At 34.2% G+C, this 7667-nt stretch overlaps 1 long non-coding RNA gene across 1 annotated transcript; it reads left to right on the forward strand.

Annotated features, from left to right (window-relative positions):
- Nucleotides 1-838: 838 nt before the first annotated feature.
- LOC116712527 (uncharacterized) lies at nt 839-6126 on the forward strand. Its single transcript, XR_004337552.1, has 3 exons — nt 839-878; nt 4046-4054; nt 5965-6126. It is a non-coding gene; the product is annotated as an uncharacterized LOC116712527 (long non-coding RNA).
- Nucleotides 6127-7667: the final 1541 nt, after the last annotated feature.

Consider the following 7667-nt stretch of genomic DNA (forward strand, 5'->3'; position numbering starts at 1 on the left):
TCTAAGAAATAATCAAGCTCTCATGCAAAGAAGGCTAAAATGTGAAATGTTGAAGTGCTGTATACACTGCATGATGTCTCACTCAAGGAAATGATGTGTGGTGAAAGCACTTTATTTGGGAGTTGAAGCGGGTCTGTGAAGGGCTTTGTGCTGTATTTTTTTTTTTTTTTTATAAAACTGCAAATTATAGGCATCTGGTAAATCAAGGTAAATAGTTCTGCATTATTCCCATATTTGTGATCTAAGTCAGCAGCACTTTGGCACAAAGATAAGCTCTGTACTGTACATCTGGATTCATATTGTGATCAGAGCTGACCCATGGCATAAGAAGAGATTTTTAGAATCTGTTTAGCAGCTCATGTCAACTTTGGGCTCCCTGTTCTAATTTTAAGCAACCAGGAATTTCCAATAAGTACTGTAATATCACACTACAGATTTGGTGTGAGTTGGTGCTCTGAATAACATAAAGAGTTTGGGCCATGTCTATGTCTGGCTTTATGGATGAATAATTGATCCACTCTGTGCATCATTTGGCTCAAATTATTGCTCTGTTAGCATAAAAAAAAACAATACAGCTAACGGGAAAAAATACGTCCCAAAATAACAGTAAAAACAACATGGATGAATACTTTGCATCTTTCATCATTTTTGTACAGCTGTTCTAGTGTTAAGGGTTTCTGATGGCATGTTTCTTGTTTCTGTTTGCTTTACAATTTTAAAATGGGACAAGGGTTTCCTTAAATATATACACATTAATTATTATACAACCTAAAGAGTGGAAAAAAATAAAACCAAAATATAGATTTTTGATTAGTTTGGGAAATAAGCAGCCGATAAATGTTTGTACAGAAAAAAAGGTGACAAATTAGGATTTCATTGTGGCATCACCACTATACTACCTTCTCTGTGATGGTCTGGTGTCATTAGACGTCATGTTAAGGAAACAAGGGTACAATGCATTTCCTGAGAGTGCCACGAAATATGAAGCCAAGTGATGATTTAGATTAATTCAAGGGGGAGACTTAGAGGATGCAACCAGAAAGTACTCAAGCACAGATAAGTCGTCACGGTTTCACTTCATTGCTTTTCTTACCATGGACTGAGACTTTCATAAGAGAGTAAAGCTCGATGAGTTTAGCGTCTCTTACTTCTGAGATGATTTATGTTATACAGGCTTTAAGGATTTTATATGGCTTTCTAAAGATGCTACAAAGTTTGATATTTGTAATATTATGACCCTGACTCTATTGCTTTCCTTAAGGCATCATTAAATCCTTCAGCAAGCCTGTTGTATAAAGTTTGTGAAATCAAGTTTAGTTATTTATTTATTTTGCAAAGGTGGTTCAGCTGACTTTATGGTCACAGCATTGAAGTGTGCAACATCATTTACAGAATTGTTTGTGGAGTTTGAGATAAATCTTTTTTTTATTATTTTAGAAATGGTTTTTAGCCTTAAAGCTTCTTTAGAGTCACATTACTGGTTTCATACAAAACTCATAACAGGCAGGTTGTGTATTTATATAAACTTTGGGTTTCCTGTAAGGGAATGTCACAATTCTGGTGGTGATTTCATGGTTATCTACAATTCAAAAAAACTCAAGCAACATAGATGTGATCAGAGCTGGCCCAAGGTATAGGCTTTAATCTGTTTTTCTAATTTTTTTATTATATATATACAGTATATATATATATATATATATATATATATATATATATATATATATATATATATATATATATATATATATATATATATATATTTATATTGAGATTGAGAATACTATTAAATTTATTTGATTTGGTGTTTCAACATAGAAAAATGTAAAGTTTTGAAATTGTTTCAAACTTAAATGTACGATTTTATGGAACTGGACAATTTCCTTTCTAAAAGTGCAAAGAATAAAGTCCTTCAATCTTTACTTTGAGTTTCAGCTTGGTTTGCTCTCAAATAAATCATATCAACACAATTTAGTGTTTAATATAAAACTTATTGCCATGTTAAAAAACAAACATTTTATTAGTATTTTTAGATGATTTAAACTGTAGTCCAAGAAATATTAACCATTAGAGCCCTGGCTTATTGGAGAAAAATATTTTTGTCAAGTCTCTCCCATGCCTCAAAAATATCTAGATTTTTATTTTTTATTTTTTTCACAAAACGTGTAATACATTAATATGTGACACAGCAGGTATTTGACAGTACCGTTAAAACAGAATATCATTGCTTAAGGCAAGGTGACATGGATAATAATCTGCAGTGCTTCATGTTTAATAATTAAATCCCAGAGGTGGTGCAAAAAGATGCTGGTGTCCTTGTTTCCAGTTCTCTCAATACTCTATCAGCTGGGTCCAGGGTAATCAGTCAAAACAGCGGAGAGCATAGTTCATGTTTTGCAATTGTACAAAGGTTTATTATTTTTAAAATGATGTGGGAATAATACATGTACCAAGGCCAGGGATACACAAAGTACATGTATTCAGTTTGCACAAAAAAACAAAAACAAACAAAAAAAAGGGAAATCTACACTTTCCATTTGCAATCTCATGTTTCAAGGTGTGCGCTTATTTACGTTTCATGCATCACTGGTCCTCCATGTGGTATTTAGAATTACATGTATTTGCTTTGTGTCTGCTTTGATTTTCTTGACCTTGTAAACATAGATTCATTCCTTTTATTTGCAGGAATTACTCATTACACAAACTGACTCCGCCCTCCACCCTCTCCAATTCCCTCACCTCCACCCCACCTATTCCCATGTTTTGATGGAACTACATTCTTTGTAAGTCAAGGAATGTAGTTCCAGAGGTGCAAGGTGATTTATTGCATTTTGTGTAAATGTGAATATGCAACAGCATTTACCTTTGGATCTGTGTGGCCTGCACGAGCAAGAAATGTCACATAACTCTGAGGCAAAACTGACTGTCACAAGTAATTGCTGATTAATTCCTGGAACTCTCAAGAAAATTTATGAAGTACAAGTTTAATTTCTTATTGCCTTAAATATTTAGGGTTTTGAAGCAATTTGGTCAGAATATGGCATTTGGCCTATGAATCAGTAATTAATGTATTTCTTCATGTGACATTTTAGCACCGTCTGTCTACATTAATTATTTTTTACGTCCTTGTCTCTATTTTCATATTTCACATTCTTGACTGTGGGTTCTTAAAATGTCATCTGCTGACACTTTTTTTATTTATTTGTTTATTTTTTGTTTTGTTTTACATTCACATATTTTATTAAAGTTATTAAGTGAGAACATTCTATTTAACTGGAATAAAAAAAAAAGTGAATCATTTCACTTAACATACATGTGAAACTTTGAATGTCATGTGTTTCTTTTTTGTTGTTGTTGAATTGTGCGTTGTTGCCATTTTACATTCATCTAACAGTCTGTTAGTTGAATATACAATGTATACCTGAATTCATAATATACGAACAGAGAACTTGCAACTAATTATATCTGTGTTCAAGCAAGGGCCAAGTATTTCTCAGTGGGCTTCATGCAGCTGAATGTGTGTGCATAAATGTAAGCTTGATTAACAAATTGTTAAGTCAGCACAAACTATAGTCAAAAGCAAGAAGCCCAAAGACTTTCTCACCTACAGTAAGGTGATTTAAAGTTCAATAAAGTGGTCCAAATCAGGTTTTTTTTTACTCTAATTTAGTAAATATTGTTTATTTTGGCAAAGTTTGAGTTAAGTTTGACAAACTCACCAAGTAGATAATAAGAGCGTGCTCTTATAGTCATGTAATGATGAATGTCAAATGAAAACATTAAACTATCTTCCTAGTTCCTGAGTCCATATTGCACTTATTTTAATAGTAGAAGTTACCTCTTGATAACAACTGTCCCAAAGCACTGTCATTTTTGAAATATGATAGGACCCATGCATAAAGATGGGCCTGTCAAAGAGAGCAAAATAGAAACTTACAAGAGAAATAGAACAGGTAATAGAACAGAGGCAGAGAAATGGAGGAATCCAGCAATGAATAATGAAAAACAAGGAGCTTAAACACTCAGGCAGGAGTGGAAAATGACAAAGAAACCAGATGTACTAATCAGAGGAGATATGGAACAGCTGTGGCAGAAGGAAAGCAGGAAATTGAGGGAGGGAGAATAATAACACAAAGGGAGTTCACTCAAAAGGAACTATAAACAAAAGGGAAAAGACATACAGGGTTAAGAGATACACATTCAAATGCACAGCTTGTAGAAAGCCTGATTTCTACAGTAGTCCAAAGAACAAAACAAAAGAGACTTGTGACAAACAAAGGAATTAACATGGCAATAATTTACTAACAATAGTGAACAAAGAGAAATTCACTTAATATATATTGACCTATCCAACATAAATGAACAAGGAAATAATCAAAACACAAACATCGCAAACACAAACAAATACAATCATTATAACAATTACTTGCACACTGAATGTAGTCCTTTACCAAAATGACTGTCTTTTAATAGGTCACTTCCTTTTTGAACTCTTTTAGTCAAAGCAAATTTATAACCACCTTGCAGCTGTTTCTCTGAATACCAGATAGTCTCTTTGTAATTATACTGAGCAAGAAAAAAACAAAAGCTCCATTACGATTTATCATCTTATCTTGTTATTTTGGAATTATGTGAAAGCCATTGATGTACATGAATTTTCATGTGAATCAGTCAAACATTTCTCACTAAGTCTGGTTTGGACCACCTCAGAACTGAAGTCTTATTTTACACTGAGATTGATAGTCATAAGACACAACTGTTCCAGCAAGCTTTCACATGGGAAGAAGTTGATTCCTTGTTCGCTCATCTCTGCTCTGTTGTGTTTTGTCAGTAAACTTGGTGCAAAATTCTCTGTCTGAACCCACTTGCTGTACAGACTTGTGTCCGTTTAAACCAACAAGTCTTTTAGGAGATTTCCCCATTTCTATTACCATAAGGTTCCATCATGTTCCAAAGCTTGGTCCACGCAGACCCCCACTGCCTGTGCCAGAAGGAACAGGACCATCTGCCTGAGTGACACAAAGATGTTGTGCCAAGATTGAGCTTTCAGCCAAGTTGAGTAGGGGTGTTGGAACTGCATTTTTTACAGTGACCACTGATTCTTGAAAGCCAAACTCACACTGAAATAGTTTTGGGAGTCTTAACCCAAATATTCTGTGGTGAAAGAAAATCAATTGGATCTGAAAACGATAGTCTGTTGTCATTCAGTCTGACAGATGCAATGCCTGCTGATTCTGCGATTTTCTCTGAACTGTGTGGCATTTTCTGGGACATCATGGAGTTTTTATGCTGCTGTTGGAACCAACATGTGATTCTTGTCCTTTATTCCACAGCCAGGCGCATCTGCATTCTTTTTTATTATCCTCCTTTTTTCCTATTTTCACCCACAAAAATTGCTGTATAATTATTTGATGGGCTGTGATGTTTGACTTCTGACAAGTTGTCTACAACTTTTAAAAATCACACAGCTCAAAAGATGAAACAACCTGATTCAGACCTGAAATACGTTACTCTATATTTTTCTTTGTGGCTGTCTGGTTCTGGTAAATTTGGTGGATCTCCATGGTGATCCAAAGATCCGAATTCAACTTGAATTCATTCTTGCACCATAAATTAAAGTTATGTATTACAATCCAGCATTTTTCTTCTCATAACCCAACAACTCCTGGTAAATTTTAAAATCTTACTCTAATATTCAAGTTTTAATTGTTTGTTTCTTAGTTGCTAAATTTTCCTGCTTCAATGATAAGATTAGAATGGATATTAGAACTGGAAATTTTGTATTTATGTAATTTTTTTTATTTATTTAATTTATTTTAGTTCAATAGCAATGGGTAGATATTGCCTCATTAACAAATGCATGTATTTATTTAGTTTATTGGTGATCAGCTTTACCTAATTTAAATTCAAGTGGGGATGTTTGAGAAATATTCACAAGTCCTATCATTTTAGTTTTATAGTACAGAGTCCTAGAATAGCTTGAGTTAGTCCACTTTGACGTATACCTATATCGGCTTCGATAGTCCAACTGGCCTGAAGGATTTTATCTAGCAGGTGCTTTTGTTCAGTAAATAGGGCCATTACCTTATCAGTACCCTGGTAATGGCCTCAACGCATCTCACAGTTGCACAATTGTTCCTTAGACTTCGACTTCGACTGACTTTGTTGTCATTTTCAACAGTATAAAATATGAATAGCTGACCAGCTGTCACATAGTGATGGAACCTTGGTCACCCCCCGCAAGATTATGACTGAAATAAATGCCATTAGTTCTTGTGAACTAAATAGGTGAAGCAGTCACCTATTTATCCTCCACAGCACAAAAGGCTGCATGCAAATTTGCATGTGCAAAGTCTCCCAGATTTCTTTTGCTTACACTTTTTGCATGATTTTTTTGAGGTGGATCAACACAATTAATTTGGTTAGTTTATTTCTAAACTGTCATTTTAAACCCTCTTAGCTTTATTTCAAAGAGAAACATTACTAATTTCTTTTAGAAAAACCTTTGCATATTTTTTGAAACAGATTCTATGTTTTGCAAACTCTATGTACATTTGGCAAAATGACCTGGATAATGCAGCACAACATCATGGATCAGCTGCAAAAGGTCACATCTCTCCAAAAACACTTCATGTATGCTTCAAAACTAAACTGAAGAGCATTACCTACAGGAGACCTGATCTCCTGCTGGTATCATAGATACCCACCCCCAACATGGACTATTCACACTCCTACCTTCTGGCCTGACGGTCAACGACCACATTTACAATTGAAGAAGGGATGCTACATGGGGAAAACATTTCCTTTTGCGGTCCCTCGCAATATGCTTACTGCAATATTTGCTGGTCTATTTTGTATAGAGTCACAAATGTCAATTTAACATTTCAAATATATACACATTTAAAGAGCCTCAGTGAAACATGTTTATTATTACCTCTTTGGTGCAAAAAACTGATTGAAAATCAATTTATTCGCTGCATGTTTATGTCTGTTTGTGTACGGTTGAGATGGAACTGCACATGAAAACGGCTCTTTAAGCCATTCAGATTACCAACACAAAAGAGACACAATAAAAACTGTCAAATGATTACCCCGCAATAATAACTCAGAAATAGCTCAAATAGTTTCTATATATTTTTTCCTTTCTTTCCTACTTACACAAAATTTCCGTTTATATCATAGGTATGTGGTGCATTTCCATCCTAAAGAAAAATATAGAAAACTTCTGATATTTCACAACGAGATATTAAGATACATGGAAAAACCTTACGAAAACCTTATATAATAGCAGAAAGTACGATGGCCATCGTAAGAAAGGCTTAGAGTATTCAGTTATGCCACATGAACTGATCAGTACATTATTGCACTTATTTCAAGGTAACACAAACGTTTTGCAAGGTAACACAAAAGGAAAAGGAAAATCCTCCATGTCCCCTAGGGGGCTCCACATTATAGAGATCACTCAATGTAAAACATTTATTCTTTACATTAAGTTTGATAACCTAGTAGGTTTATTGTCAGTTGTCTATTAGTTGTCAATCACATAGCTTAACTGAGTTATAAAAATTGAATTTCATGAAGCTCAACTTTACCACGCAATACAATTTTAAGAGACAATAGCTAAATAGATGATTCAATCACTTTTTTCACAATTATGTCTTCATGATCTC

Source organism: Xiphophorus hellerii, chromosome 22, assembly GCF_003331165.1.
Source record: "Xiphophorus hellerii strain 12219 chromosome 22, Xiphophorus_hellerii-4.1, whole genome shotgun sequence".
Taxonomy (NCBI): domain Eukaryota; kingdom Metazoa; phylum Chordata; class Actinopteri; order Cyprinodontiformes; family Poeciliidae; genus Xiphophorus; species Xiphophorus hellerii.